The 12,448-nt window shown below is 35.7% G+C and overlaps 1 protein-coding gene across 5 annotated transcripts in view; it reads left to right on the forward strand.

The window, feature by feature from the left end:
- The window catches only part of LOC106884166 (protocadherin Fat 4), a 696,074-nt gene that overhangs the window by 599,639 nt on the left and 83,987 nt on the right, over positions 1 to 12,448 (forward strand). The gene's annotated exons all lie outside the window — the stretch shown is intronic.

The following is a 12,448-nucleotide window of genomic DNA, read 5'->3' on the forward strand; positions in this document are numbered from 1 at the left end:
GGCGTTAGGAAGGGCATCCAGCTGTAGAAACTCTGCCAAATCAGATTGGAGCCTGGTGTAGCCATCTGGTTCACCAGTCCTCAGTCAAATCATCCAACCCATGCTAGCATGGAAAGCAGACATTAAACAATGATCATGATGATGATATATATATATATATTGCATCTAAGCTGAAGTGAAGACAGCATGTTCTTTGTCTATCTCCTTACCTTCTTGGAGGTTTTAGGTAAAATTATACTAATTTGTCCATTTGTTTTAATTTAATTTAATTCTATGTATTTATGCAGCTGAGGATTGCAGCTGAGGATTGCAGCTGAGGATTGCGGTTATGGTTGTGTTGTTCAATTAAATGGAGTCGCTTGAAACGATCGTACTGCATTACCTCTGGATCTCCTGTTGCTTATTTTGGTGTGTGTGTATATATATATATATATATATATATATATATAGTTAATTCAAGGAAGTCATATCCCGATTACATATTATATAATCCAAGGTATTCCACTGGTGTAATCCCTATCATATAATGTGAAAATCATTGGTATATGTTCAGGGTTATTGAAATTATCAATATTGGGGGGAAAACAAGAAGAAAATAGGGAAGAAATGGATGTAAGTAATAATTTATTTGTATGTTACAAAAAGATGACATCTTTTTTTTAAAAAACATAACCGTACAAATAAATTGAATGACAGGTTGAAAGCTCAAAAAATAAATTAAAATAAAATATACATTTTATTTTATTTTTATTTTTTATTTTATTTTATTTTAATTTACTTTTTGAGCTTTCAACCTGTCATTCAATTTATTTGTACGGTTATGTTTTTAAAAAAAAATATGTCATCTTTTTGTAACATACATATAAATTATTACTTACATCCATTTCTTCCCCATTTTCTTCATCTTGTTTTCCACCCCATATATTTGCCAGTGCTGCCTGACTGGCTCTTGTGCAAGTGGCACGTAAAATGTACCATTCAAGCATGGTTGAAGCCAGTGCCACCCGACTAGCGCCTGTGCCAGTGGCATGCAAAAAGCAGCCACTATATTCTCGGAGTGGTTGGTGTTAGGAAAGGCATCCAGCTGTAGAAACCTTGCCTGATAAGATTGGAGCCTGGTGCAGCCTCTTGGCTTGCCAGTCCTCAATCAAACCTTCCAACCCATGCCAGCATGAAAAACGGGCGTTAAACGATGATGATGATGATGATGATATACATATATATATATATATATATATATATATATATATATATATAGTTGGAATTTACAAAAAAACAAAACAAAAGACGAAGACGAGTGTGTAAACAACAAATAGATGTATTAGTTTAACGTTCGGGAAGTGAGAAAGTCTTTTACGTTTCGAGCCTACGCTCTTCAACTGAAAGGAACAGAGAAATAAGCAGAGAGAAAAAATAAAAAGGGTTTAGTGGCTAGCGATCAATCATGGCGAATATATGTATATGTGTGTGTGTGTATATAATGTATGTATATAAACGCATGTTATATATGTGTCTATGTAATGTATATATGAATGTGTGTGTGTGTGTGTATGTTCTTCTTTTTAATCTAGGGTTAATTTTGATGAGTCACCTGCTTGTAGCAAGGACTGTGTCTTGCTTTGTTCATCATTCTTTAAATCTTAAGGCCTTGCACATTTCTATTGTCCATGTATATTTATATGTATGCATACATAACATGCATACATAGTACTCATGCATGTATGGTTTTCTATCCCAGGGTCTGATTTTAACCATAATATGTTTCTTTATTAGCCACACAGGGCTCAACATAGAGGGGACAAAATACAAATGTAGAGTTTTTCTTTTCGAAGGGGGCGAAAACAAAGTAGAAAAAAAAAAAAAAATGAGGTAAAAAAAAAATTATTTCTAGCTGTTTTACCATTTATCTGATAATAAGGGTGAGAGCGAAAGAGAGAGAGAGTGTATGTGTGTGTTGTGACTTTATTCACAACCTATCAAATAAAGAATAAAAAGAAGGAAATGACATGAGGTGGAAAACCGGACACCAGTGAGATTTTTTGTATTTGACTTCTAATGGTTTCTGGTTTTGGCCCACGGCCAGCAATTTCAAGAGGAGGCGTTTAGTCCATACCACTGACCGCAGTATTTGAGCATCACTTTTTTTTCTCAAACTCAAAATGATGAAAAGTTGGCAGGAGCAGGATTCCGAGTTGAAATCCTGCCAAAATCAACTTTGCATCTTGTCCTTTCTGGGTCAACAAAATACAGCACCAATAAAGAACTGGGGTCAATGCAATTGAATAAACCCCCTCCCTTCAAACTGCTGACCTTCTGCCTAAAGAAGAAACATCTGACTAATACTTAAGGTTACATTGAGTTATTGTTACAGATTGGGAAGCTAAGCAAGTTAGCCTTGCAGTTAACAAGTTTGCTTCATAACCACATTGATCAGAGTTTGATCCCACTATGCACCACCTTGGGAAAGTATTTTCTACTGTAGCCTTGGCTTGACCTTGGTGGACAAGAAACAATGCTCACGTAAAAAGCACCCACTACACTCTCCATTCACTTTTGCCAAATGTCCTCAAATGCTTTATTGACCCTGAAAGAATGAAAAGCAAAGTTGACCTTAGCAAAATTTGAACTCAGAACATAGAGACAGATATGTGCTGCCATCTGCTGGTATGCTACAGAACTAGTTTGGGAACTTTTTGATGCCACCTTGTATTTTTTTTTTGACCCGGAAAGAATGAAAGGCAAAGTTGACCTTAGCAAAATTTGAACTCAGAACATAGAGACAGACAAAATACCACTAAACATTTTGCTCAGCATGCTACCAATTCTGCCAGCCTGCCACCTCAAAACAAGAACAAAATAAAATAATAAATATAACTTTTATTGATGTTGGTGAGAGAGATAAGAAGTTTCAAGAAGTTATCATATTGTTTATATTTAAAAGTTTTGTAGCAGAATATGGCAAATGAGAATTGTAGACCTTTGATAAGAAAGCAAACATTGTATACATACATTAATTTAATAGTATTAGACGAGAAGAAGAAAAGCAAGAAGGATATTAAAATCTATGATTCTTGACTACAAACATTTACTTTGTAGATTTAAATGACACCCAGTATTGACAATTTTATAACTTTAAAGTTCCCTGACATAATAATTATTGTAAACAAAATATTCATGTCATTGACATTGTGTAAACATCAAATATAAGTTGAACAAGAAAACTTTTGGAAGAGGCCGTTTAAAAGTTTGTTCTTTACTGTTGTTTGTTTGTTTTTTTAGTGTCTTTAAATATTGCTTTTACATATAACCATATAATTCTAAATGTTTAGGCATGTGTGTTTGTGTGTGTGTATATGTGTGTATGTGTGTGTGCATGTATATGTGTGTCTGTACACACACTCGCATGTGTGTGTGTAATATATATATATATATTTTTTCACATGTATCCATGTTATTCTAAATTTTTATTCTCTCACACACATATATAATATAACATATAACCATGTAATTCTAAATTTTTACTTGTGTGTGTGTGTGTGTGTGTGTGTGTGTGTGTGTGTGTGTGTGTGTGTGTGTGTGTGTGTGTGTGTGTGTGTGTGTGTGTGTGTGTGTGTGTGTGTGTGTGTGTGTGTGTGTGTGCGTGCGTGAAGGCACATGGTTTTGTGGTTAGGTTATTTGGCTTGTGATCATAAGCTCATGAGTTCAAATTCCAGTGGTATGTTGTGTCCTTGAGCAAGACACTTTATTTCACACTGCTCCAGGCCTCTCAGCTGGCAAGAATAAGTAGTACCTGTATTTCAAAGGGCCAACCTTGTCAAATTCTGTGTCATGTTGAATCTTCCTGAGAATGATGTTAAGGGTACACATGTCTGTGGAGTGCTCAGCCACTTGCATGTTGATTTCATGAGCAGGCTGTTTCATTGATTGGATCAACTAGAACTTCATTACCAATGAAGTACCAGTTATATATTTAGGATATTTGGCTCATGATCATAAGGTCACAGGCACAAGCTGAGGGTCTGTCTGCCATTATTATTTTCTGAAACAAAGATTATACAGAGTTAGCAAAAAATGCAGCAATGAGCCCAAAATGGTATGTCCTCAAATACCTTACACACCCTGTATATATGTATATATATATATATATATATATATATATATATATATATATATATATATATATATATATATATATATATATATATATATATATATATGCTCTCACATACACACATACACCATTCAAAGAATTATTAACTTAATCTAAGAAATTTTCTAATCTACTCATCAATTATTCACATCTACAGCAATTAGCAAGAATCGTGGTAACAAAATCTATGATCATACAAAATATAACTCCAGTTTAGTTTTTTTTTTTTTTTAGGTTGGAGGTGGGTGGAGCCATTTAGTGAGAATTTATTATTTCACTGTGAAGTTCAACAAAAGATTTCAAAATCAGTCCTTTTATCAATTCATATTAATAATTACTTTGAAAGTAAAGTGAAAAGAAACAAGAATTTTCACAGAAAATTTGATCATGTTTAAACACATCACAAATATTGCCAAAGTTAACAATCGAAAAAGTTGAAATTTACAATCCATCAGTATTTTTGATAAATTATGGAAATAAACTTAGCAGAAAATGTGAAAAGACAATTTCATGTTCTACATTTATATTTAAAACTAAATTCATTGTGAAGGTTTTCTGCTTATATATATATAGTTTAGTATATCATAATGAACAATCTTTTAACAAATTCTCAAGTTTAGATATAATCTTATTTTAAAACATTCATATATTTCAGATATAGTTTAGTCTGGAAAATAAGCAAAGCTCAGCTTGTTTTTTGTTGCTGGTAGTGTTTATGACTACAATGATTATATTATCTGCTAGACAGATAACACAAACTTTATAGAGAGAGATATAGAGATATCAGTGTAACCAAAATTAGATAATTATGACAAGTTCTTTCTCTCTCTTTCCTCTTCATCATCATCATCATTTTAACATCAGTTTTCCATGCTGGTATGGGTTGGTTGGTTTGAGAGGAGCTGGCTTCAGTCACCTGTTTTGGCCTGGTTTCTTCAGCTGGATGCCCTTCCTAACTCCAACCACTTTTACAGAGTGTACTGGGTGCATTTTTATGTGGCACCAGTATGGGTGCATTTTTATGTGGCACCAGCATGGGTGCATTTTTACATGGTGCCCGCATGAGTGCATTTCTTTATGTGACACCAATACAGGGACTTTTTACGTGGTGTCAGTCAGGTGTGTGTGTAATCCCAAAGATTCCACAAATTTTCTGTGTTTAAAAAAATATAAACAAAACATGAGTGTGTGCAGCTATATTCAACACACACATATACATTCAATCATGGAAAGATATTCACTGCAGAAACTGTCTCTGGAAGAGAAATTTTCTTTATAGACAATATGTCTGAAAACCATACCACTAGGCCATGAATGAGTGTTTGAATTTAAGAAACTTCAAAAATATTAATCTTCACTTTCTAAATTTTTCTCTCTATCTCTCCTAAGTATGAATAACTATGAAGCTCCTTAACAAGAACTTGCTTTACCCCAACTTCTTCTCCATACCTTGACCTCCATCTAATATAAGGATGCACTTCCTTCTCAGATTTGGTAGATTTGTGAGCTGCATGGTGACCTCGGTGATGCTGGTAGCAGGAAAAAAAGTACCCAGTACATATTGTAAAGTGGTTGGTATCTGGCCATAGAAACCATGCCAAAGCAGACACTAGAGCACAGTGCAATCCTTAGACCCATCAGATTTTTGTCAAACTGTTTAAGCCAGAGGTGGGGAAACTTTTTAGCGTAGCGGGCAAAAATTTCCAAAGTAAAAGGTCCTCAGGCGGATCACAAGTTCTAACTCTTATATCTGTGTAAATCTTGTATATATCTCTATATAATTCGATATACATTAATATAGATAAGTTTAACACATTAAATTAATGTGTAACATCTTCATTAATGCCACCACTGAATTTAAAACATTTATATTACTTATGCGGTATTCTATATTTTTCAGCTAGAGTGTAGTTGGGTCTCAAGGGGGTGGTACAAACCTAGTAGTATGTGTTTTATAGCGAAAGCAAAATTTTTCTCTACCCCCTCCACACACACACACACACACTGCCCCCTTTAGGCACCAGTGCCCACCTGGACTGTCTCAATGCCCACCAGGGGTGCAGTAGTGCCCACTTTGAGAACCCATGTCTTAGAGAGATGTCTAAACAAAAACCAGTCATCTCTCACTCTCAGCGGTTGAATGAATGGCTGTTGACTCTACTGAATTCATCTACTCTTTGACAGGTTTGTTTTGTGTCCTGCAAGCTGTCCAACAAAGGCCATCCTCCTTTCTCAAGCAGGCTTGGTAGAGTTGCCAATGGTCTGACCATGCAACAGGTTGTATTGTAACACTAGGAGTGACTTGATTTATGAGGGCTATATACTCAACTAAAACCCTTAAAGCTGGTGCCCCAGCATGGCTGGGAGCCCAAGACTGAAAGCAATAATACGTCAAGAGAGAAAGAAAAAAGAATTGAAACAGTTTATCTTTTATTCCATGTTTATAAATTGATTTAACATGTTCTTCCATTAAAATACTACATATTTACTGATCTTTATGCTTGACGCTGTTTCAAAAGATTCCTTAATGTTTGGAACAATGGCCTTTATTTATTTACTGTATTTGGTTGCTTGAAAATAGAAAATGACAATGTATGTCACAATACATATTGAAATTTCAAAAATATCCTTCTTTTTTTTCCCCCACCACTGACTTCCTTTCTAAACTAAGACATAAATTTTAATGAGAAATGTTGAATCATAGAAGAGTTTTATTTAATATCTAAAAGCATATTCTTTGTCAAAGGGTTAAGAATAGGGTTTGTTTTGGGGTTTGTGTAAGTGTGTGTTAAAATTCTTCAGCATCCTTTGATTGATAATATATATGTATACATCAACTTCATAGTTCTTTTATGTTGCTTTTCTAATTAAAGATAGCAACCGTGTTTAAAACACTGCAACCATTCATGTATGTCTGTGTGTCCAACTGAATCCATTAAGGTCTTTCTGAAGTCAATTGTTTTCTTTCATCCAAATTTAATTATCCTTTTGTTCAAGAACGACATAAATACTAGCGATTATGTCATTATAGTCATATAGGTTTCTCAACGAACATAAGTCGTTTTTATTTTTATTTCAATTTGTTTTATTTTACTTCTTGTTTCACTAACTTTAAAACAAGATTGTTCACAAACGGTTTAAATATATAACACAAAGACACACATACACATGCATTCTTAAGATTAATCTCCAGCACTATTGTGAATTGATCTCCTACGTTCTTTGGTCAATTGTAATTTATGAAGTACATTTAATTCTATAGTCAGCTGTTAACAGCTTTTTTTTTTTGTATTCAAAGATTAACAAATTTATTGGCGAATACAATTCTATATTAAAGTATCTCTGGAGAAAATATAATTGTAGTTATTTATTTATTTTATTTTTTCCTCTCTTTCTCTTATTCACTCTCTCATTTCCATGTGTTTTTTTTTAATATTATTATTATTATTAATTAAGTGAAAACAGTGTCTTTAGCTTGAATTTCTCAATGGTGGGTGTTAATAGATAGTTGGTCATGCTTCAATGGTCTCTACATTGGATGTTCTTTTAGTTTGCTTTTGAATTATATGGTTCTAGGTTCAATCCTACTGCATAGCATTTCAAGTAGATTTTCTTACCACAACCACAGATTATAAATCTATGTTTTGTGAGTGAAATTTGGTTGACAGAAACTGCAGGCACCTACTATATAAGAACCTACACACACACACACACACACACACACACACTATATATCATCATCATTGTTTTAACACCCACCTGCTTGCATGGTTCAGATGGAATTTGTTGAGGTAAATTTTCTATTGTCAGATCCTCTTCCTGATGTCAATCCTCACCAGCTTCCAGGCAAGGTAATATTCACCCACAGCCAGACATGTCTTTGATAAAAGACTAGTTCACAACCATCACATGTCAACACATAGGTGCATGCAAACACACACACACACACACACACACACACACACACACACACACACACACACAACAGGCTACCAAGTTCACTCACAAAGCTTTGGTTGGCCCAGAGTTATAGGAGAAGACACTTGCCCAAGGTCCTATACATTGGGATCAGACTCAAAACTATATCATTAGAGAGCAAGCTTTCTGTATGTGAAGTGAGTTGGCAGAGCTGATCACTAGTTGTGATGTCGTGGCATCGATGCCAGGCCGTGATTCTTGTTATACAGATGTTCGTCGCTGGCTGAGAATTTCTTGTCTGCTTATTTATCGTGGTGAAGCTGAGTCACCTAACAGAATCGAAGAGAGAGATGTGCCGCGGTAGTTTGGTGTGGTGTACATAGTAAGTCGTGTTGACGCTGGTGGTGTAGAGGCTGCTTGGTAGTAGTCGTAGAAACGTGTTGCTGATGTGGCGACGGCGGTGGTCATCGTTGGCTGGACGAAGCTGTTGAAGTGGTCGCTGGAACTGCTGCTGCTGTCGTGTGGTACACAAAACAGATCTCAAAGAGAAACTGGACCGAGACCAATTTGTGGGGTATGAGTTGATCTATATATAGCGTTAAGAGGGCTCCAAATGCCTTCAGAATTTTACTCTATCACGTGACCTTATTAGGGGCCGTGATTGGTCAGTTTGCGTTCTGGCGGGAAAGGTTCGAAGAAGTTGCCGATTCGAATTATAATCAGTCACATGATGACAAGGAATGGGTTCTCTACTACGCTCGCATTTATTTATATTTAAATGAGAAGATTGTATGTAATGGCGATAGTAGTTTTGTATCTAGTGACGATAGGTAGTTTCACTACATATATATCTCGGTATATGTGTGTATATATATGTGTGTGTGTGTGTATGTATGTATATATATATGTGTGTGTGTGTGTATAAAAATCATTGGTGCTGGTGTCACATAAAAAGCACCCAGTACACTCTGTATAGTGACTGAGTTTAAGAAGAGCATCCAGCCGTAGAAACCATACTAAATCAGATTGCAGTTTGGTGCAGCTTACCAGCTCTGGTCAAACCATCCAACCTATGCCAGCATGGAAAACAAATGACGACGATGATGATGATGATGACGATGTGTGTGTGTGTGTATGTGATAACAGTGAAAGATGTACATAGGAATAAGAAAACTGGAAAAGTAATACATTGGAGCAAAAAACCCTTGTGGTATTTATTCTACCAGATTTGCACAGACACTCCCTTATCATTCAACCATCAGAAATACTGTGAACAAATGATTGGTTTGTTGCATTTATAGCATTGTTGTCATTGCTGTTGATGTTTTTATCTGGAAACCAAAAACCAATTACGCCATTGTTCAGTAAATGCTGGATATAAAATTAAAACAAATAATTATAGTAGCCATGTATTAAATCATCTTACATTGAAGTCTAGACATTTATTACTGATAATTTCCAGGATTCTCTTTTTTTTTCTCGTGTTTTTAAGCATAATGTTTTGTTTTTTTCACTACTGTCTGTACATTAGCGGTTACTGACATCAGCTTCGAAATAAGGTCTTAAAACTGAACTTAACAGCTCTGATGTCTTCTTTCATAGCCTGTAATGATCTGTTGCTTATCTTGGTGTCTCAATCAGAGGAATGACAAACCTAAAGCCAGTGACATCCCTCTATGCTCTTCATGTAAAACTGACTGGTTTACATGAAGCTCAAAGGAAGCTACTGATATGAAAAACAACTTGAATCACTCAGTAACCTCCCTTGAGCTCTAGTTTCCTCTTCACATTTCTGACACTTCTATGATAAACTTACTAACATGGTTTCACAGATGATTGCAAGCAGAAGACACCCATGGTATGAATGGTGCTTCTTTGTTTATAGTCAGCGATTATATGTCAAGACAATAGGAATACACAATCACACTCACCATGAACACTGATATATATTTGGTGGGAGGAAACTAGAAGAAGCTCATCTTTTACATATATATATATATATATATATATATATATATATATATATATATATATATATTACATATTGGTGCCATGTAAAAAGCACCCAGTATGCTCTGTAAAGTATTTGGTGCTAAGAAGGGCATCTAGCCATAGAAATCATACTGAAACAGACAATAGAGCTCCTGTCAAACTGTCCAACCCATACCAGCATGGAAAACAGACGTTAAATGATGAATATTCCAAAATATCCTTCCTCCTACTAACATGGAATGAAAACTTCTTATGGTAGCATGAAATTGTAACATTATCACTATATCACTAACTTCTTAGTCATGATTAGCACAAGTGAAACCAGCCAACTATGTAAATATTTTATTTCATAAAACGAAATGTGTGTGTGTGTGTATAAAAGCAAGATAAGTAACAGGATATCAAGTAGTAATGCAGTACAACCGTTTCAAGTGACTCCTTTTAATTGAATAATGCAATCATTACATCAATTTAAATACAGTGCCATCTTCAGCTGCACAAATAAATAAATAGAATTTTAACCAGTAGGACACATTAATATAATTTTTCTCAAATATTTTAACAGAGCAAGAAGATGGAAGAAATTCATGTTGCTGCTATTGTAGCTAAGAATGGACTATACTTTCAAGAATTATATGAATTTCTTCCATCTTCTTGCTCTGTTAAAATATTTGAGAAAAATTATATTAATGAGTCCTAATTGTTAAAATTCTATTTATTTATTTGTGCAGCTGAAGATAACACTGCATTTAAATTGGTGTAATGATTACATTGTTCAATGAAATGGAGTCACTTGAAACGGTCGTAGGGCATCACTACTTGATATCCTGTTGCTTATTTTGATTTTATTCACCTTACTTCGAGCTATGCAGATAATACCAAACTGACTTGTGCTTCAACTTAAGTACCTAATTCAACTGAGTCCCAATTATTTCTTTTTCACCAGCATGGAAGCCAGCCAGCTGCTCTGGCAATGATCACGCTCAGATGGTAGAGCGCTAAGGGCGTGATTGTTGCCAGAGCAGCTAACTGGCTTCCGTGCCGGTGGCACGTAAAAAGCACCATTCGAGCATGATCGTTACCAGCATCGTTTTACTGGCACTTGTGCTGGTGGCACATGAAAAAATATTCGAGCAAGGTCGTTGCCAGTGCTGCTGGACTGGCTCCTGTGCAGGTGGCACATAAAAACACCCTCCTGTGCAGGTGGCACGTAAAAAACACCATTTGAGCATGGCCATTGCCAGTACCACCTGACTGGCCCTCATGCCGGTGGCATATAAAAGCACCCACTACACTGTCAGAGTGGTTGGCATTAAGAAGGGCATCCAGCTGTAGAAACTCTGCCAGATCAGATTGGAGCCTGGTGTAGCCATCTGGTTCACCAGTCCTCATTCAAATTGTCCAACCCATGCCAGCATGGAAAGCAGACGTTAAACGATGGTGATGATATATATTATCATCATCATCATCATCATCATCATCATCATCATCATTTAATGTCTGTTTTCCATGCTGGCATGGGTTGGACGGTTTGACTAAGGACTGGCAAGCCAGTAGGCTGCACCAGGCTCCAAACTGATCTGCCAAGGTTTCTACAGCTGGATGCCCTTCCTAATGCCAACCACTCTGAGAGAGTAGGAGGTGCTTTTTAGGTGGCACTGACATGGGAACCAGTCAGGCGGCACTGGCATCGACCACATTTGGATGGTGCTTTTTACATGCTTTTTATGATAGAAAGTTCCTCAATATATATGTATAAACAGTTTCGTTGACTTTTCAACATATATGTATATATATATACATACACACACACACACACACACACACACACACACACACACACACACATACATACATATATATATATATATATATATATATATATATATATATATATATATATATATATATATATATATATATATATATAATATATATATATATATATATATATATATCGAACATAAAATTTCAGTGTACTTTCCTTTTAATTTTTCTCTCCAATTCCAAGTGGAAAAACATTTTTTTATCGAACCTTTTCAGTGTGTGTGTGTGTGTGTGTGTGTGTGTGTGTCTGTGTGTCTGCATCTATAGGTGAGTTACCTATTGGATTGGGTGTTGCACTCACAATCACTAGATCAAGGGTTCGATTCTCAGACCAAGCTGTACATTATGTCCTTGAGCAAAACACTTCATTTCACATTGCTCCAGTCCACTCAGCTGTAAATGGGTCACCCTGTGATGGATTAACCTTCCAGTCAGGGTGAATGTTGGCCTGCTCACTTAGCCAACAGGGTGGCATCATTCAAAAGCTAAAACAATGCAAAGCACATTGTGACCAGCGATGTATAATAACATCCAATAGCCTGGTTGATCATGTGAGATGTG

Source organism: Octopus bimaculoides, chromosome 1 (genome assembly GCF_046866305.1).
Source record: "Octopus bimaculoides isolate indiv1 chromosome 1, ASM4686630v1, whole genome shotgun sequence".
In the NCBI taxonomy this organism is placed as follows: Eukaryota; Metazoa; Mollusca; class Cephalopoda; order Octopoda; family Octopodidae; genus Octopus; species Octopus bimaculoides.